General features: G+C 38.0%; 1 long non-coding RNA gene across 1 annotated transcript in view; it reads left to right on the forward strand.

Moving 5' to 3' along the window:
* The window catches only part of LOC131483105 (uncharacterized), a 512460-nt gene extending 495938 nt beyond the window's left edge, over positions 1 to 16522 (forward strand). The window contains exon 5 of the long non-coding RNA XR_009247517.1: positions 16299 to 16522. This is a non-coding gene — a long non-coding RNA (uncharacterized LOC131483105). The remainder of the gene's footprint in view (positions 1 to 16298) is intronic.
* Positions 16523 to 21956: the final 5434 nt, after the last annotated feature.

The raw sequence follows: 21956 nt of genomic DNA on the forward strand, positions 1-21956 counted from the left end.
ACAGGAGGAAGTTTGTGGGGGTAACTAGAGATAATGAACACTATTGTATCCCTCCCTGATGGCCTGGTCACCTTTCACACTATCTGTGCATTTGACCACTCCTACTTCACGAAAACCTAATGTGCTGGGAAAAAAAATTCATGTCTACATCAACAAGATATCCACGGAACATTAGAAACCTTTGTCTCAGGCTTATGATTCCTCTATGAGTGTATTTGCAACATGCAAATATACAGGAGCATACATTATGTATGGAGGCATTGCTATCTACTTTGTCCCTCATTGATTCTTTACAATAAATGATTGCCTGGGCACTATTATTATACCCATTTGTCAAGTGAAAAAAAGTGGAAATTAAATACCTTGCCAAAGAGTTGAGGAAACACACACAGTACATTATAGATGGAATTGAATAATCCTAATTTTCAGAGAGGTAATTCCTGTGAGTTATAACTGTAGGCAATAGAACATTAATCTTACTCTATTTGTTTTTCTTTAAATGTTGCTTTTACAGAGGTTGTCCAAGGGTACTTCCTACAGTTATGTGCCGTGTCACAATTCTAATATTGAAAAAAAAAATCACAGTTAAAATACTCTAAGGACAACTACCCTGCTACCATATAGTCAAAACTTATTTCCCTGAGTATTCCCAAATGCTACCTCTACTCAAAATAATAATAATAATAATAAAAGAAGAGAAAGAAAAATTAGCATTCCATTTTTGTCAGCATGAGTCAGTCAGTACAATCAACACAGATGTTTCGGCTTAAAAGCTCTGTTTTCTCGATCATGATGAAGATCCTCGTGGTCCCTGCTTCTAAGGTTACCCTGTAAATCCTCTGAGCAGTGCTTCTGGCCACCTCCAGTCTGAAGTCCCCCATGTGCAACATGCACTCATTGAATTTTCCTGACTTGATCTTAATTTGCTCTGATACTTTCTTTTTCTTCTGTTTTACTTCTGTACTTGACACTGTCTTCTATTTTATATTTTTCACTTATTTATATTGTTTATTATTTTTTGTCCACACAAGTGAAATCCTCTGAAGACAAGTATTTTTCTCTTTTTGTCGTTGCCATCTTTCCAGTAGCTAGCATAGGCGGTTATTAGGTGAATATTGAATAGATGAATGAATACAGTGGTGTGAATTTAACATTGGTGTGAAAGTCCAAAGCAGTTCTGAATGGATCTTTCAAAATTATCTTGTGATCTTTTAGAAAATGATGATCATCAGGATTAGGTATAGGGTCACTTGTTAATGCACATCAGGGTGAACTAATTTGTTGTTCCTGTAGTATCAATACCTCACAGAAGAGATATGCCTCTTGTGTATCCAGACTTTAGTAAGCAATAAATGTAATCTTCCATGATGAGCTCATGACTTAAATCTCCAAAGGCAGAGTGGCTGCTCAATTGAACACTTCACATGCTTTATTCTCAGACATTGGATCTCATTATTAGAGTGCTTGGGGTTTGATACATGGGTCCATTTCCTACTCCAACACCCTGCTAATGTAGACCCTGGGAGGTAGTCATGATGGTTTGAGTAAATGACATCCCGAGAGAAGGCCTAAGCTGAGTTTGTGCTTTATGCCTGTAGCCCAGTTTGAAAATTCCATGTTTCTTCCTGTTGTTGTAGTTGTGGTGTGGCTTTTCATTGGAGGGAATGATATTCTGCCAGCTCTACTTTCAGATCATGGATGGTCTCCCAATGAAACTGTTGAATTTATCTGGACAATAAGATGCTGGACTTTATGCATGGACCATTCCCTCAATGATGAAATTATGACTGGTTATGAGCTGTACTGCTGTAATGATATGGAGGAAATCAATATGGGGGGAGGGCTTGGGAAGGGGTTGGGTGAATCCCAGAGCCTATGGAACTGTGGAACTGTGTCATAAAATGAAATTTTAAAACAAACAAACAAAGCTGGTGAACAGAAGAGATCTAAAAACCAAATCTTGTGCGTGATTTTTATAGGATATCCTGTAAACTGATGCTAAGGCTCGGATGCACCCATTCAGTGATGGTGTCACTTACCAGTATCACTAACTGTATATTATTTCTGATTTTTACTACTTTATCTGAAAGGTGGAGTAAGAGAAACATAGATAGACAACGTTCTCATCCTTTGTTTCATTTTCAGAGGTGTTAAAAAGTGAGCTCTTTGGGAGCTAAGATTCTTGTGAATTTTGTTTATAGTTGTAGCCAAAAAATAAGTCCATGTCTGTTGTATGCTAGGTGCTCATTATATATTTTCACACTTCATAATAAGAAATAGTAAAACAGAATAATGGATTGGCTGATGGTGCTGCAGGAAAAATTCATAATATATATGGAGGGTCCTGGGCAATGAGGGATATTGCACTAGAAGTTTTAAAGTCATTTTCAAACACTAGAGAGTATGCATTCTGTATTCAATAGCAAACAAGGTAAATGTAAAGTGTGCATCTACAATTTCGAAACTGTAGGTAAAGCATTTGGCTTTATTTCTGGTATGGACAGGGAAATTATTTGTTGAATATATAAAGTGAAATAACCAACTATTCATATTTTTCTGATATATAATATCTGGTATGCATCCTGATGTTGGTGATTATTCCCACTTTGTAGCTGTTTTGTGCCTGCTAAGAAACAGTTATCTCATTCCCTTGTGGTGAAAATGCAGTTTCCTCCCAGTTTTTGTAGTGTAACTTTGAAAACCCGTGTTGCCTTTGAGTTTGGAGTAATTTGTTATTCTGTCCTTCAAAGAAACCCATGATAACAAATCAAACCACTGGGAACCAATTCCAATTTTCCTTGTTTGAGTAGGTAACTGAAATGACATTTTGAGAAATCATCTTAAAACTAATCTGGAAAATAATACATAAAAGCCAAAGTGTGGTGAAAGAATGAATAGTGAGGTATTTAATCGTTAAATGCTTATGGAAAAAGAGATCTATGTGCCTTTTATTTTGAAGCCCTAGTACTTTTAATAACTTCAGAATCAAGAAAGAGGAAAAACTGCTTTATATCCTTGAAGCAAAGTCTTAAAGCCCTGAACTTGAATGCCAGGATGCATGTATTCACAGACGTGAGGAGACTTATGCTAATTATGAATAACACTGGCTTATTAGATGCTGGGAAACTTAATGTTGGCTTAAAGGGGGTATGGCAATTGTATCTTTCTACATATTATTTATATAGGAATGCATTTCTTTTAGGTGTTTAGCTTCAGGAAAAAGAAAAGAAGCCTTTAATACTGAAAAGATGAATGATACTTTATGGTAACATGAGATCTCTGAATCATTACTTTTTTCAATACAGATAACTGTGAAATTCCCATCATGGAAAGTACCACATAACCGTTACCATCTTGAGCCAAGAATACCGAGTTTGTGTCTGGTTCATAGCCCCTTCTTGGAGCCGGTCACCGTGATGAGTCTACTTTAATAGTTTCTTTAGTGTGATTCTTCATTACACATGTAACTTGGTGTTAACATTCATGAACCCAAAAAAGCCAATGCAGCATTCAGTCCTCACAGAGTAGCTTCAGCAACTTTCTCTTCTTGGATCCCCCAGGTTGACAGAACTAAGATCAGAGTTAATTTTTTTATCCCAGTCTATATGTACTGCTGAATCTACAGTGAGGTCACCAGTCTAGACCCCTGTTATCAGAGTCTGGCATAAACTCCATTTTTGAGAAGACTGAACGGTCTGCAAGCTCTTGGTTAGGGGGGTTGACATGAAACAAGGGCTTCCGGGCCCACTGTTGTCTTGTGGAGATGATGTGCCCAGCTGCATAGATGAGTATGTTCCTAAGTCCCGGGGAAGGTTGCAAGAACGCACCAGGGAGATTCCTGGGAAAGGATGACTGATAATGGATTGTAGGTGACTCACATGGCTGCATCAGGAAGCAGCTGAGGAGGAAATCTACAGGTCTGTCTCTGGGACTTAGAACAATGTGTCTAGGATTACCAGATGAACAGCACTTCCCCTGAGCCACAGTTGAGTGGGGGGTGAAGCCAAGTTTTGGTACCTGTGTCTTTGGATTTGCTGTGGGACCCAGGTGAGATGGCCAGCCTCCTGGGCATGTATGATGAACATTGCTCACTGTGAGTGTCCAAGGGACAGGACTGCTCTGGGGCATCAGCCAGTGAAAAGCGCTGTGACTGAGTGTAGGATCTGCTTTGAGACTGAGCTCAGCAAGGCTTTCTCCTGAGGCACAGTGATCACACACCTTGGGGTCTATGAGAGGACAGCATCAGTCACTCTCAGACTGCTTTCAAAATGTACTCTGAGATCAAGGTAAGCAGAGAATTGTGTGCAAACTTCTAACCCTGCGTACCATTCCCCCATTTAGGGTTACTGATATGTGTCTATTTATGACTTCTTATCCATTAACATGATTTTATAGTTATAGATTGTAGTTAGATTCTATACCAAAATTAAATGTGATTTATGCACTGCCATTACGGTATTACAGGATTCTATGTTTAAATATTTATCAGGAAGCTATATGTTAATGTAATTTCATGCTGGTGGCCAGGGTCCTCTGGCTTCTAATTACAATGATCCCTATAGGAATCCTTCAAAGCCAAGCCCAATGTTTACTCACTATAGTCTGTGCTTTTATTTTTTCCTTTACTTTTGATGGCATTTTTCTGGATATAATATTGATTATTAGGGTTGGTGTTGTTTGTATGTATGCACATGTGTGTTTTTTATTTTTGTTCTTTCCTACCTTCAGCGTATCACATGCTTCTTTTTGACCTGCAATGATTTGGCTGATTGATCAATAATCTTAAAGATGTTCCTCATACATAATGAGTCTCTTTTCTCTTACTGCTTTTTAAAAAAAGATATATTTATTATTTTAATTGTAAACTCAGATATACAGAGAGGAGGAGGGACAGAGACAAAGATCCTCTGTTTGCTGCTTCACTCCCCAAGCAGCCACAATGGCCAGAGCTGTGCCTATATGAAGCCAGGAACCTGGAGACTCCTCCAGGTCTCCCACTTGGGTGCAGGATCCCAAGGCTTTGGGCCATCCTTGACTGCTTTCCCAGGCCACAAGCAGGGAGCTGGATGGGAAGTTGGGCCGCTGAGATTAGAACTGGCATCCATGTGGGTTCCCGGTGCATGCAAGGCGAGGGCATTAGCCACTAGGCTACTGAGCCAGGCCCTCTCTTACTGCTTTTAAGATTCCCTCTTTGTCATTTCAGGTTTGGTAGAACCAAATTAGCCATTGCTCTTTCTACCAATCCTAGACATGTGAAATATGGCAGGCCCCTCAGTGCTGCTCCTAGGGCAGCCCTGTAGAGACAGTACATCCCCCCTTTTCTCTTTCCTCCAGAAGGAGGAAGATCTGATCTGGGTATTTACTCCCAATTACACTGAGCTGTGCCGACTTCTTTCAGTGATGGTACAGCCTTCTGAAGTGGCACCAAGCTGTTGGTTTACGCTTGTTCTCAGAGTTGACAAGGTACCCATTGGTGCTCCAACTGAGGCCAAACAGACACATACTTTGGCCTCTCGACAAGTCAGAATGTTAGACTCATATTCCACAAGGGAGAATTCATGAGTTGATATTTTTCTCCTGATCACAGTGCTCTACATTGAACTGGGAAAATGATATCATATTTGGGATGACCCAATTTTTGTATGCTATTTTAATGTTGCTATTCTTATCCTGGAGCCTGCTAGGGGACTAGACTTTTTAACCTTTTTTCTGGAATTCTCTTAAAAACTTTTTGTATCATACATTGTTGTTAAGTAAATGTTTCTGTTGCAGAAGATTTAAAAATCCTGTTTCACCGTCATGTTGATGCAACTGCATGGATTACTTGTAAATATTTAGTGTCTTTCCGATTGTATCTCACATGATGTACATTGGCAGTTATATAAATATTACATATATATGTAAACATAGACTTACAACTTTATATATACAAGCTTAAATGTATAAGTTTATACATATATATATATATAGTTTACATAAATGTTTCTTGCCTTGAGTTGATAGTGTATTCTTGAACCCATATTCAGCTCTTATCTAAGAAATGGTTAAGGAAATTCTGTACAGGTCCACTGATCTGTCAACTATTGTTGTAATTACTACACTGATACATATTGGCATTCATGAAAAAAATTCATGTCTATTATAGCAAAAACAATTTCAGAGTATATTTTTATTTTAAAGATATTCTTTATATTCTCCTACTTCTTCATTTTAATTGAAAGGTTCTTTAGGCCAATCCAAAGAAAGGAAAAATGAGAGGTGTGCAGTAATATCAAACCCAGAAAATTAATTCAAAGAATAGCAGTTTGGATTATGTAAATGTCATACATTCATGAATATTTCTTAATTTAGAGTCTACACATTTTTCTGAAAGTATATTTCTAAAATTTTTGTTTTGCGTTTTCATAAATATTTTTGTGCTAGGATTTCAAAAATAAATCTAATTTTATAAATGAAAGTTTTTGCATATTTTATGAGTAGCTAGCTTGTTGGACTATTATTGATTAATCTTTTTTTTTCTGTTGCTTCTGAGGAAATTCCTACACTAAACCGGACTACAATATAAAATAAAGATAAATTTTCTTAACTTTTCTTGTGATTCTATGCCTTTTATTTTATTTTCTCACATTAGATTCATTAGTTGACCAGAAAGTTTTGAAGAAATATCAGCAATGTTATCTTTGTGTTAAGACAGTAAGCTTTGGCATCAGGTAAATCTCAAATAAGAACCTGGCTTTACAACTTACTAATGACATCACTAATGACATTACTAATGAGTATCCTTTCCAAGCCTCAGTTTCCAAAGCTGAAAAATTGGGGTGGTAACCCTCCTTTGAGTAATTTTTGTGAGGGACGTATTTTTGCAACATGTCAATACAACGAGATTATTAAAAATGCTAGATCAAAGTGGGTGAGAGAGAGCATCTGATATTATTATTATCCTAATTTTAATAATAGCATACATTATCATTTTTCACTACCTATAATGATGAGAATGGATTTAGTACATTCTCTCCATACGGTATCAGTCACTTTGCAATTACTACAATATCAAAGCCAACAGCATGGAGATAGGCATTTGATGCACTGGTTGAAACCCTGCACGTTGGAGGGAGGCAGCGTGTAGTGTGGCCCAAGTACTTCCTTCCTGAGCTACCACCCATGCAGGGACCTGGATTGAGCTGTGAGCTGTTACCTTCCGCCTGCCCCACCCTGGCCGAGCTGTGGGCATTGGGACTGAGGCAGTGGCTGGAATATCTGACTTTAAATAAATAAACAGATGGACTACCAATGAAACTGTTAACTCTATCTTGACATTAGGATGCTAGACCCTCTGCCATTGTTCATGCCGCAATGATGGCCTTTATGAAGAATTATACTATAGTAATACTATAGGGAAACTCAGTGGAGACGTGCTATGGAGAGGGGATAAGGGATATTGCAGGACATATGGAACTGAATCATAAAATGATAATAATAATAAATGGGAAAATAAATACATTTTGAAAAGTGTAATTCCTTTTTATTTTCCTGAATACACACACACACACACACACACACACACACACACATACGAAATAATTTGAAAGAAAAGATGTGTATATATATCCCTGAAGAGGTAAGGGTTAAGAAAGAGGAGACAGGGAGAGAGAGATGACTTTCATCTGCTGGATCATGGGGTCTGGGTTTCCCAAAAGCAGCTTTGCCCACTGCACCACAGTGCTAACCTCTAAAGTGTCATTTCCCATTCCTTCTGTGTGATCAGGAAGTTTCAGTTTGTTTTTCTTCTCTTTCTCCTCCACAGCCCAATCTTTGTTAGTTCATTCTAGACTTACAGACTTTATATAATATATATATTATACATACATATATATAATATACACACACACACATATATAACTTTATTTGACATTATGGTTTTGCAGTGTGATATAATTGTAAGCTTGTAGTTTCCTCAAAGGAAAGCTTTTTAAAAACTGAGAGAGTAAGCTGGCTGCTTTTTAAGCCATGTTTCTCAAAAGAGATGATTTCCAGGGGTCATCAAGAAAAACAAATTAACTTAATTTTTATCATTGTGATTCTACTAGTGCACATCTTTGTGAATAAATAATTGGGGATATTTATGTTTTTCTTCCTTACAAAGCTCTTCCAGTAACAAAACAGAGTCCACTTCATTTTCAAGGATATCTTGAAAAGGCACGATTCTATTTCCAGGTTAATTGAATTCTCAAGTTTCAGATAGACTTTCTGATTGATGAGAATATTACTGACTTAGAAATATTTCTATTTCTTTTAGGAATTTATTGTCAGAGTTTTGGTCATGATTGGGGACTGGCTTTAAAAAGACCCCAGTAATTTCTGCCTGCTCTAACCAGTATGAAGCTTCAGTCTAAAATTGGAGTATGGTCTGTGGATGTTTGAGAACTGTATGCTATCCTTGTGTTAAGCTGGGATGGGGTTTTCATTTTTGCCTGGCATTCATTTTTTAAAAGTTTCTGTGGGGAGCGGCTGACCCACGTGTATGTTAGATGGTCATAAGATGGCGGCTGGCCGAGGGCCAGGAGGCGGGATTTGTCTCGCCAGCAGGTAAACAGGATAGGCTAGTTCCCCCCCTCCCCCCGCGATTGCTGGCCTATCAGATAGCCCCGTGGACCACGGGCAGAAGTGATTGGTGGAAAAACAATATAAACTAGCGGTAAAAGCTGGACGGACGGACGAAAACGAGGGACAGGGCACGAGTGGAACAGATGGATAATAGAAGACTGGGGGGCGACGAGGAGACTGGGGAATGAAGCAGAGAGTAAGGGAGGAAATGTGGGAAGAAGGGTGGTGGAAAACGGGAGGAAGGGTGGCGGAAGAAACGGGTAGGAAAGCTTAGACAAACGGGGACAGGAGCGGCGGAGAAAAGGTTTTTAAACACAGCCGTTTTTGCCAGTTTTCCCCCGGACCTCCAAGAGTATGACTCGGCGTTTTTAGTGTCGCTGCTGCTGTGCGGCAGTGACATTTTTCTGTATCAGTACATAAATATCTGCTTAAAAATGGTTTGTGTCAATACGATAGGGTGCCTTCCAAGTTTTAAAATATCTTAGGTATTTATTGTTTTGACATAGGATTATCTTCAGAGCAACATTAAAACTTAATATAGGGCCCGGTGGCGTGGCCTAGCAGCTAAAAGTCCTCGTCTTGAACGCCCCGGGATCCCATATGGGCACCGGTTCTAGTCCCGGCAGCTCCACTTCCCGTCCGGCTCCCTGCTTGTGGCCTGGGAAAGCAGTCGAGAATGGCCCGAAGCTTTGGGACCCTGCACCCGTGTGGGAGACCTGGAAGAGTTCCGGGTTCTCGGCTTCGGATTGGCGCGCATCGGCCGTTGTGGCTCACTTGGGGAGTGAATCATCAGATGGAAGATCTTCCTCTCTGTTTCTGTCTCTCCTCTCTGTATATCTGACTTTGTAATGAAATAAATAAATCTTAAAAAATATATATATATATAAAAACTGCATGAATTTCAGAACTGGTAACATTGTGATTAATTCATCTTTTAATTCAATTTTTATACAAATTTTTGAAAGTAGTCTCACATTTGTGAGAATAAGAAGTAAAAAACTTGAAAACATGAAGTTTTGCACTTTTTTAAAGGTTTATTAATTTTTTAAAAAATTTTATTGGAAAGTTAGAGATACAGAAAGGAGGGGAGACAGAAAGATCTTCCATCTATTGATTCACTCCCCAAATGGCCATAACAGCTGGAGCTGAGCCAATTTGAAACCAGAAGCCTGGAGCCTCTTCTGGGTCTCCCATGTGGGTGGGGTGCAGGGTCCCAAGGCTTTGGGCTGTCCTTGTCTGCCTTCCCAGGCCACAATGCAAGGAGCCTTTTTTTTTTTTCAGCTATGCTTCCTTCCTTACAAATGTATCCTTAGGTCCAGTCTAACACAAGGAATAGGCCTATATAATAATAGCATTATATTTTATTTGGCAGATTGAACGCTCACTTAGAGTCATAAAGAAAAATACAGAAAGTATTGATACTCAATGTCTTAGATATGAATTTCAATGTTAGTAATAAATAGGAGAAAGAGATTGATATGACAGATTATTGAAAGGTAGCACCTTGGAGAATGCCTTGAATGAAGATAGAGTTAGTACAGGCATCAACAATGAGACAGTAGAAATTACAGCAAAATCAGACAGAAAACCAGAATAAGTATCTTAGGTATGGGGAAATGGCTTTGCTTGCTGTATTGGATACAGCCCAAGCTTGTTCTTTCTTCAAAAGCACCAGTGGCAGATCCTGTTTCACTGAACTGTGTGCATCTGAAAAACCCTAAGTCCGCTGTATTACCTCTGTTTTTGTCTCAGCTGCTACCTACATTGGTGGTGGTCTGTCTGCTCATCTTTGGTCCAGAAGGGATGGTGAGCGCTTATCAGAGAGGCAGCACCTAATTCATCTCCACCACCCAGAACAAATTTGAAAATTGTAGGTGTTTAGTAAATACTCAGATGTACACAGGAAATGATTTCGTGATTAAGACGGGTTGCCTTCAGAGATTAGAGAGGTGATGATACATATAAGAAATTGTACAACCTGTAGCAAAGAAACTGTAGGTTTTAGTGGCTGGTTTCAACAGAGAATTGCTTGTGGTTTTATAACCCCAATTAAGTGTTTTCATTGGACTAGTGGCTTTCCATCAATAGTGACTGGATTTTGGCTCTTCCATTGTAAACACATGATGAGGAGCTACAGAAAGGAGAGGAATAGGGAATTGCACTCAGAAAGAATTTATGTTTCAGGTTCTTTGATTAACATCTGTTCGTTTTTACTGTAACAATTGGCACATCTGCAGGTCCACTCAGATATGCCATCTACCCATCTATACAAAAACAAACTTTGTTTTAGAAAATGCCAGTGAATATAAATGTTAAGGCTTTTTCAGAAAATTTAATTTTGTATATGCAAATAGATCACATATCAAAAACAAGGATCTTTAACATCCCTAGATACTTGCTTAATACCAGTTATGTACCTGTAGTGAGGTGGGTTCTTAGCACTTCGCAAAAAAAAAAAAAATAAATAAAAGGAAAAGCAAGAAAATGAATTATCTACCTTGCATAGACACTAGAGAAATTGAAGAAGGAACATAGAACAATTTATAGTAAATTTAAAGTTGATGCTCTATTACAGCATTTTTTCCCTATGGTGATTCATTCAGAGAGATATCTATCCTAAAAATGAAAATGATCCCATCATAGTTATTTGTCTATCAATAATTCCAAGTTGCCTGATAACCACAAATAACTTTGTTTTATTGTAAGAAGTTCCCATTAAAATCATTCAGATATTTTAGAGTTTCTTTTCTTTTGGTATTACTCATCTTAAGCTGAATCATAGAAATTTCAAATCTTCTGAAGACCAAGGTGAATAATGTTTTTACGTGATGACCTTTATGGTGTTTTTAAATGAAAAACCGTGCATTTAAAGTATAGGCACTATTAAAGCTAGCAGTTGACGTAAAGGCATGAACACAAAGTCATCCCCAACTCATAAACGGCATTTACAGCACTGGGATATAGCCTCTCAGAATTTTATTATGAATATCACTTGTGATACTTTCGTTTGATGTTATTGTTTTGTCAAAATGGTGTCAATACAATCTATCCTTTCTACTCAACATTATATCGCAAGTATAATCACATTGTTCTGCAGTGTCTAAACATCCTCATAGCATTTCAGCGTCTAATTAATGTATCAAAATTTATTCAGCCAATCCTTCCCTAAAGCAATTAGATTAGATCTAGTTATTTAGTGTTATTAATGATCTGCAGTGAACATCTTTGTGACTGAACCATTGCCAAACAATCTTATTAGACCACATCTAAAACATCAAAATCATTAGCCCTAAAATGTTAGTGCTTAGAAGAATCAAGCTGAAGACATTGTCAGACACCAAAGCCTTAATCATAGAATTTCTTTGTGGGTAGACCTGGAGCAGACCCTGGGAGTCTGAATTTTGGTAACTCTATCTGGTGAATCTGATATAGTCATGGAGATATTACAAATATAATGTTTTTCCTAACTCTCTTCAACAATGACATTTTCTAACAATAACAAAGAACTGACTGCTATGGAATATATATATATGTATACACACACATATATATCTACATGTATATATATATACATATACATATACATACACACATTTAACTTCCTGCCTTATACCTGGAAAAGCTGTTACATTTATTTTGAAACATAATTGATGCACATTTATCTGGAGTATGAAATGACCTTTTGTTGCCCTGATTTTTAGTGGTGTGTGTCAGCACACAGACCCCTAATGCTTTATCATTTTTATAACAGAAATTCAAAAAGTGATGGAAATGAAAGTGAGTGATAACGTAAGGCTGGCATGTGGCACAGAGGGTTAAAACACTGTCTGCAATCCTGGCATCCCATGTGGGCACTGGTCCATGAACTGTCTGCTCCACTTATGATCCAGCTTCCTGCTAATGTGCCTGAGAAAGCAGTGGAAGATGGTCCAAGTGATTGTGCCCCTGCACCCACGTGGGAGACCCCAATAATGCTCTGCATTCTGCCTGGACCAGTGTTCACCATTCAATCCTTTGGAAGAGCTTTCCCTGTCTCTCTTTCTCCGTGTGTGTGTGTGTGTGTGTGTGTGTGTGTGTGTGTGTGTTGTCTCCTTTTTGTAACTCTATTAAAAGAAATAATTTTTTAAATGATATGATTTTCATGAGTATTCTAAAGCGTTTATAAAAGTTTTATCAAGTAAAAAGACATTTAGGAAGCTTGATTTTAAGTTGGGGTTTACTCTGAGTATCTGAGCATGAACATAAGCTTTATCTTTTCTGAAGCTAGTTTCCTTGAAAGCATTTGCCCTTTAAGGCAGTTTATGCAGAATTGAATATCACAAACACCAGGTCATTCATCAAATAACTTGGGTTATTACAGTCCTGTTTGAGTGATAGCAATGCTAGCACGCATTAGCAATTGTTAATCACTAAGCAAAACATGGGTCGTTCAGCCAGCTTTATTTAATGTTTAAAAGGCATTCATACTCCCGTCCTTTGTTCTGTACACGTAAGTTATTAGCAGAGTGATGAGCCTTTAGCAATCCAAGAGTGTGGGTTCAGTCTGCAGATCTGTTTCATGAGCATGACAGTTACTCATTCCTCGTCTAAAGCTTATGACCACAGGAGTCATTAGTCGTAGACAAGAGCCTAAAATGTCTGCCTCCTGATGTATGCAAAAATTTTCCTTAATTTCAAATAGGCTAGAGATCTCAAATCTGTTAGTGTATTTGAAAATGAAAGTATGAGGCTTCTTAAGTTGTGGTCAGTTAGTGGGGGTCTCTTTTTTTTGTAATATACATCCTGTATGTGTAAATATAGCGTGATAGGATGGTTCATTGCTCCAAATTTAACTAATATCTGAGTTTGAATTCTGACTTATTGGGGATCAACTATACTTACTTGCCTGAAACTGTGGAGTTTTCCCAGACTTAGAAACTTGTTTTTAAAATTACCAATGTCCCAAACCAAATGGATGGCTGATCACTCTAGTAACCAGGTGCCAGTGTGGCCAAGGGTGATAACTTACAGATATGTTTTGTGTTGAATAAAATGAGAAAAATAGAAGAATCTAACTCCTAGGGCTTTGGTAAAAAATTACATGAGACGGTATTAGGAAAGCAATACTCCTTGATTGTACCATATATTAGGGATTTAATTAATATTAGTGACTATTATTATTGATGTTATTTTGTAAAGTCACTTTATTGTTTTTTTATTATTAATTATTTTGCATTATGTGACAGTTTCACAGGCTCTGGGAATCTCCCCACCCCTCCCCCTTCCCTCCCTTCCCCCTCCCCTCCCCCTCCCCTCCCTCCTGGTGGATTCCTCCACCTTGATGCAGTATTACAGTTCAAATTCAATCAAAATTCTTTCCTTGCAAACATATACCAAGCATAGAGTCCAGCTACTTATTGTCCCGATGGGTTGAACAGTTTCTTGGGGAGACCATTTCTGGTCCGAAGTTAGAGCTGGTAGAATATCATCACAGTCAATTAAGAGTCCCAATATAACATCAACAGCAATTTGCAATATTATAGAATTGACATGGTTTTGAGTAACCAGTATGTTAAAAAAAAAAAAAAAGCAAGTCCTAACCACAACCTATGATTAGCTCATTGACATTTCAATTTTAGTTTATATACAGGATCGGCTGCTGTATACCTTAAAATGGCTATAAGGTACCATTCAGCTGTCTCGTGTCTATTTCATTTTAGTATTTAGCCATTTGTTGTGTTGAAGTATAATTTTGCTGGTCTTGGCAGATTTTAGGATAATCTAGACTGGTTTGTAACTCTAACAAGATATTTGTCGACATTTAAGGTGCAGAACATTTTTTTTGGGGGTGTGCAGGAAAATCCTCAACACCATGGTGAGGAGTAACTAATCTTTGTGTCCCACCCAGCGAGGCATGAGCCAATCCACACCAGCTCTTTCCTGTCAGATTTCAAGCTCTACTTTCTGTTTTTGTCACTTTATTCTTAAAGCACAGATTTCCAGCATGTACATCTTCTGAAAAAGAGGATTTTTCTCTTAGTTTCACCCTCTTCTTTATCTGTAGGGTACTCTGTCTATGACATTATACAATATAACCCAGGGCTTAAGAGAGTCTGCCACTGAATATCATTGTTTTTCAGGTCTATCAGGAGGATACAGATTTTCTATTTGTAAATCATATGGAAAGTGAACATCGAAGAAAGCCTAGTACAGTGTAGAGGAAAGGATTACAGTAGTGAGGGCTGCCATTTTGTTGAATGTGAACTATGTCCAATATTGATTCTTTTGATCTGCTGTTGTGGGTCCAGAAAATACCCCTGAGAATTAAATATGACAATCTCAATTATCAGAGAAATCTAACCTAATTTTCTGAGAGCTCACCTCAGCGAGCCTAAGCAACTTGTCCAAAGACATAGTGTAAGTAGTAATATGAAAAGAAGTTGCAAGTGGGCTGTGTGTTGTGGTGTCCCTGTCTGGACACCTGCATCCCTTATTGGAGTGTCTTGTTCAAGTCCTGCCACCTCTGCTTCTGGTCCAGCATGCCCCTGAGGCATCTTTGGAGGCAGCAGGTGATGGCCCATGTGCCGGGCTCTTGCCATCCACTTGGGAGACCAGATGGAGTTCCTGGCTTCTGACTTGAGCCTTGCTCAGCCTTGCTAGTGTCAGGCATGTGGGGAGTGAACCAGTGTTTGTGAAATCCATGTCTCTCTGTTGCTGATACTCTGCCATTCAAGTAGATTAAAATAAATACATAAACAGATTTTGGGGGAGTAGATGCTCCAAAATCCCCACTGTTTTAACTTGTAATCAATAGGTTTATTTGGGGAAAGGTACTTTTCCTGTTTGGGCTAATTTCTTCAGCTCTGAAACGCAGAAGGAAAGGAAATTGCCACTTATGATATTTTATGACATTGTGTGTAATGAGCTATACACATCACATGGTGATTTAATTTAATACTTATGGGTAAATATTAGCACCATATTTATAATAAGAAAATAAAAGTCTTAACACTCTGAGAATACAACAGTGATTTGACAATGCAAGAATTAAAAAACCCAGTATTCTATTGTAGCATGTTCAGTAACACTTGATAATTCTTTAATTCTGCGGGTATGAATATAAGGAATATTGCTAGAAAAGACTTTCCTGCCACATGGAAATAATGATTGCACATGAATTGGTATATTTTTTAGCTAAGAAAATCAGTAGTGCTTTTTTTTTCCTTATTTGAAACTTGATTTCCCTTTGCATGTGGAAAACATGGCTCTATATTTAAAATTTAGCTCTAAATTAAATATAATTCTACACTATAGTTATATCTTTTCATGTCTTTTTAGTCTCATCATACAGTGTTAAAAATTCACAGAATATTCTAGCAATATTGACATATGGAACTATGTATTCCAAATATGGTGCTGGACTTAATAAAATTCATGAACAAAACACGTTAGTTCTCAGAATGCTGGGGATATGATTTAGCTGTTACAATCTACTCATACCTAAATATACTGGTCTGGAAAAATTCACAATAAATCTGCCTGCCTTTTGGTCATGAGTTCTAATCTTTTCACCAAATATTACACAGTCAATGTCATTGTTTTCTAGCTAGTCTTTTTTATATATACAAATTTCACTGCCTTTGTTTCCTAGGAAAAGTAGAAAGTTATTGCAGATTTTGATTTCTTACACATGCTTGCTTAAACTCCTATTGCAGGTGTCTGAAGAAACTTTGCATTCCGGTAATGAAGAAGAGGACCCTTTCCGAGGAATGGAGCCCTATTTGGTCAGGAGACTTTCATGCCGCAACATTCAGCTTCCTCCCCTGGCCTTCAGGCAACTGGAGCAAGCCGACTTGAAAAGTGAATCCGAGAGCATTCAGCGGCCCACCAGCCTCCCCCTGAAGATCCTACCACTTATTGCCATCACTTCTGCAGACTCCAGTGGGTGAGTGCTATGGTGACGTCATTTAAATATAATTTTCTTTTTTTATGTTTCACAGACTGATTGCTGTTGGTGGTATTTTCAAATTTTTTGTTCTCTGACTTGATTTGAGTGGCCAAGAGTCAATAGTATTTCTAGTGTTTTAAAAAGAAAGTGACATTTGGGGGGGGTAGTTATTTTCGTAGGAGACATGTTGATTGAATGATCGTACTGGTGGAGCTAGATATGTTGAGGGTATTCTTGTAAGCATTCAGAAAAAGCAAATTGTGTTTGTGAAATTAATATTGGCCATGCATGTTTATTAGCAGCGTTAACAAATGAGAATGAATGGACAAATTACTATGTCTGTATACATATGACAAAAGTCAATGCTTCGCAATGCATAATGAATTTAGAATCAAGAAAAGATTGCACTGTAATTAGAATCAAAGGAAGTAGTAGTCATATTCTTGAGCCCAGTCATTTGGCCTTTGACACACTGACATGATGTTTACCTGAATACTGGCTCAGACACTAACATACGGCGATGGTAGAAGGATTGTCCTTACTACTTTGTATAGTTTTGGTCCTTTTATTCTCTTCTTGTTGCTTACTCTTGATTTTACCCTTGATAGCAATGTCAATACTCTAAAAATTGTGTTAAAAAGTGAGGCCAGTGGGCATATCTGCTCTTTGCTCTTCAGATAAATGCTCTTTAGATGCTGGGATAGAAAAAAAAGTGGAGGAAGCCAGTGACCTGTGTAGAAACAGGCTCTTGAGCATTTGTTGAGATCACAAGAACAGGGCAATTAATTATGCTACAAATGTAATACTCTCTGTTTCTCTGCCAAGCTGTAGGCATCTCTAGAGAAGCTACCTTTTAGAGTTTGTTAATTATTGTTAGGAAAATTCTGCTCCAAAGCATGTGTCTGGCAATCCAACCTCACATGCAGAGTTTTGCTTATGAATTGTTGCTGGAAATCCAAGGGTCTTGTGTTATTAATAGTTGCGAGGAAAATACTACTAAATAGGTAAGAAGATAGCAAATTCTCAGCTTGACACAATGCACCTAGGAAGCGAGCATTGCAGGCTTTGATGGTGACCAGTGTGTGTAAAGAACATGACATGCTGATCAAGGCAGCTTGACTTGAGTAACTCTAAAACCAGCTGTCCTCCTCCAGTGATTTCCCCCTCTCTTTGAGATTAGCATCACTGCTGTTCATTTGAGTAGAGGGCAAGATTCACAGGTACCGGATGTGCCTAGAGTTGCCAAGACCATTCCAAGATTTATTGAATTATTTCAGAAAACTCTGAAGTCATGCAACAGTCACATTCATGACAATGATTTATTACTGGAAAAAAAAAAGCTTCAAGAAGAAATCAGCTAAGGGAGGAACACCTGTGGCAAAATCTGGAGGCAAATGGATACCAGCTCCCAAGGGTCCCTTTCTCAGTGGAGTAAGACACATCCACAATGAGTGGTGACAACATGTATGAAGTGTTTTCACCAACGATGTCTTTGGCTGGTGAAGCCTGTTAGGTACGCTCTCCCTGGTAGCATGTGTCAAAATTCCAGGTGCCTAGAAATAAAGTAGGCGTTACTTTATGTTAGCATAAACCACATTATTTGCACAAACAGTATAGGCACAGTGAACCACTCCTGCCAGTGAGGGTGTTGTGGGAGCACTCCTGAAACCCAGGTTCCCAGTTTAACGGTTAGAGGCCCATTGACCTCTTTTCAGCACACTACTTTTGTCTTTGAATCCTTATCATGCTTCCTCCAGATTTGAGGAAGAATGAGTTAAAATTAAACTAAGGTAAGACCCTGCTGTGTTCAATTATCTTGGCTAGCTCAGAAAATTGGGTAACTAAACATGGTTTTTCATTTCAAGTTTACATGTCCTTGGAAGAAAATGGTGCAGCAGTTTATTCAATATTATCTCTATGTAGTTGGATAATGTGTTTAATTAAAAATCTCAGGTAAAATATAAACTTATTTAATTAAATTTGAATGAGTTGTTGAAACCAAATAAATACTCTCCAAGTGCCAGGAAACTTTATGGTTCGGACTTATCTGTACTGTGGCACTTCTATATCTTAATAAAAATTAAAAATCAAGTGTGGGCAATATTGTGTTTCAATCCATGGATTAGGTACCTATCAGGATTGCATTTGACTTTGAAAAAGAGGAAAGGGTTTTGTATCAGTATTCATTGATGAAAATTGCTCATCATCAATAACAACAACAACAAAAACAAACAAACAAACAAAAACAAAGATTAAGGATATATTAAAGGAATTGCCTTTAGGAATTCCTTAGGAAGGAAAGAATAATTTGTGAGCTGAATATTGAGAGGTAGAGAATTCAGGATAGCTTGGTGGATTATCTAGAGGTTACATTCTGTAGCCATTTCAGTGAATGAAGAATCCCAGAGACCTTCACAGCTATCACAAACAGCTATTTGACTTCAGCTAAGTGACCTCCAACTCAACTCATTAATAAAGGTTAATCAGCACTTGGGTCCCACTGTAAAACTATCCTTTATCAATTGCAAATCTTTGATGGTGAGAGATACTTTTCATGTACTTTGGATGCATCTTCACTTCTTAGCATCTGTTTTTGCTATTTTTATTCTGGTGGAATTAACCATATAGTTACTCTGTCAAATGTCAGAAAATAAGTCCAAAGTTATGTTTCATTCTTTTAGAAAACCACAGTGCAGCCCTAAGAATAATTGTTTTTCAAGATGAATTTGGCCTGCAAAATGAGTATTATGAATGGCTGCTGTTAGCTCCTTCAAAAAGCATCGGGGTCAAGAGAATGAGTTGGAGAGAGATTTTGCTTAGCACTTTTGTAATTCTACTTTATGCTTTTCCCCTATGTACCATGAACATGGGAAAGTAGACACTAAGCTGTTAGAGGGCATATATCGGGATTCTGTAACCATTAGAAACTGGAGCACAAAATGTTTTTAGTTGTTAAAATTTAGTATATAAACTTCTTGAGTTCATCTACCAGTTGGTTTTGCCAGAGAGTAGCATCACTCAGGTTTGCGGCTGTTTGCTGGCCCCCTGAAACAAGAGAGAAAGCTATGGCTCAAAATGATTAGAAGTAGGCCAGGAACTAGTGTGGAATGTCATAGCTTTCCATTTTGCCCTCCCAAGTGATTTTGCATTTAGTTCCATTATGATACATTTGAAGTTGACACAAATTACATAGGGTAAAAGAATTATAATTCCTGAGTAAGTTTCACGGATTTGTACACTCATCTCATCACCATTGTATTTCCCTACTGTTGTCACTAACACTTAGCTTTCCTTATCTGGGCTTCACATAAAACGGTATTATACTGTAAGAATTCTGTTCCTGATTTCTGTCACTTGAAAAAAATATTATCTATGTTGGGCTGCTTATCATCTGTGCTTTTTATTGTATGTGAATATTGTGTGAATATGCCTTCATGTACTTAACTTCCCTGTCTCCTTGATGGACATTGAGCTGCTTCTAGTTCAGTGGTATTATGTGTGCAAAATTTGAATACAGGTCTTTTTGTGAGCCTATGCACTAAGTTCTCTTGGATATACTCCTGGGAGTAGGAATTTATGAATTGTAGGTAGGCTAAGATTTGTTGTCGTTGTTATTGCTGTTTGTTTGTTTTGTTTTGTTTTTGCTTAGTGTTAACCATTTGCCACAGTGATGTATGTGGTGTTTTTCCCTCCTACCAGCAATATGTGGGGTTACCATTGCGCTACAACTTCACCAGCACTTGTTATTTTCAGGCGTTTTACATTCAGTCATTCTGGTGAGTCACAGTGATATCTCACTGTGATTTAAGTTAATATTTGCCTGTTCAGTAGTAATATTAATGATCTCCTTAATATGATATTGAACATTTGCATAATGTTCTTTTTCTTTTGCTAATAAAAATATTTTCCATGTTTTTACTTATTCCTTTCTGCAAGTTCTTTCTTCTTGTCATTGTCTTTTGTGTTTATATATATGTATGTTTTATAAGTGTGTATATGTATATATATGTTTTATGTATGTATATATGTAAAATGTAGATATTGTAAAGTGAATATTTTCATTCAGTTGGTGGCTTCCTCTTCTCTTTAATTTTGCTTTTAATATGTTAGGAATCCTAAGGAACCACTGGTCTGTGTGTGTTCAGGGGAAATGTCACCAATATAGGCCAGGGAAATAAGGATAAAAGACCCAAAGAAGCAGTGGAATTCAGTGGGAGAAAAGAAAAAAGGAAAATGGCCAGATAAAAGGGAGTGAAAACAGCGAAAAAGACAAGAGTGCAGACTGTAGGGTGGCGATAGAAAATGGGGGGCCCAGCTTTAGGGCAGTTTTCCTTGGTGACAAGGGTAATTGGTCTCTTGGGTATTGACTGGTAGAAAATAAGATATCCAAGTACTGAGGTGCCAAAGGGAAGATGAGAGTGAATTGACAGAATGTTTGTGCTGGCTAACAGCAGGGCAGCGTGTGGTCAAGAATAGATGCTGTAGCTATAACGAATCTGAATTAGAGTTCTACCTTATAACTTACTGGTCGTATCACCTTTGAAATCCAATTGCTCCAAGTTTCCAACTTTACAAAGGCAAAAATGGGAATAAGGAGATAGCCATCTCATCAGTTGTTCTAATGATAATATACATGGGCATACCATTAAGTGCTTAATATTTAACACCAGCTGCCATGCTTACAATGGGAAAGTTTGGAACAAAACGTATTGCTTGTTGTGTAGATCGTGTTGGTGGCCTCACTAGAATTGGATTCAAAGATCCTCTGCTATCTCCTGAGACAGGAATGAGTGCTCTGGCAGATCTAGGAATCAGACCTTTGTTCCTCATTCAGAAAGTTGCTGTTATGTATATATCACACTAGTGTTGAGGAAATCTTGATCTCACTTCTAGCATCATTCCACAGACATGCTGTGATTCTGAATGCTGTTCATTTGTGCTTGACACAAAAATGGAGATCTCTGTTCCTCTGCTTCGTGTTTCTGTAACGGTCTGCTGACTTCTAAACTTCTTCCTGTTCAGAATCTCCAGAACTTTGGAATTTCTTTTGGTCCCAACTTGGGCACTGATTTATGTTCCCTGGTTTTCCACGTACTGTCAGGCTCCCTATGGAGGGTTGAACTTGCTACATTTGTGGAAATTGCTCCCTGCACTTTGAGGAGAAGTAGTGGGACGAGGGAAAGCTTAGGGGAGGCACCATTAAGTCATTCCAGTTCTGCTTTGCTGCGACACTGACTACATTAAATGAGAGCCAAGGAGCATGGTGTTCCCTTGTGGCATGATGACACACCTCTGGATGGATGGATCTTCAGAGATGTGCGTGGGTTGGGAATATTACACATACTTTTTCTTCACTAGTGTCTTGTAATCTGTCTGCAGAAGTACACTGTGTGCATTTATATCTCTATGTCTTATTAAAAGAAGA

This window comes from Ochotona princeps, chromosome 23, assembly GCF_030435755.1.
Source record: "Ochotona princeps isolate mOchPri1 chromosome 23, mOchPri1.hap1, whole genome shotgun sequence".
Lineage (NCBI taxonomy): Eukaryota > Metazoa > Chordata > Mammalia > Lagomorpha > Ochotonidae > Ochotona > Ochotona princeps.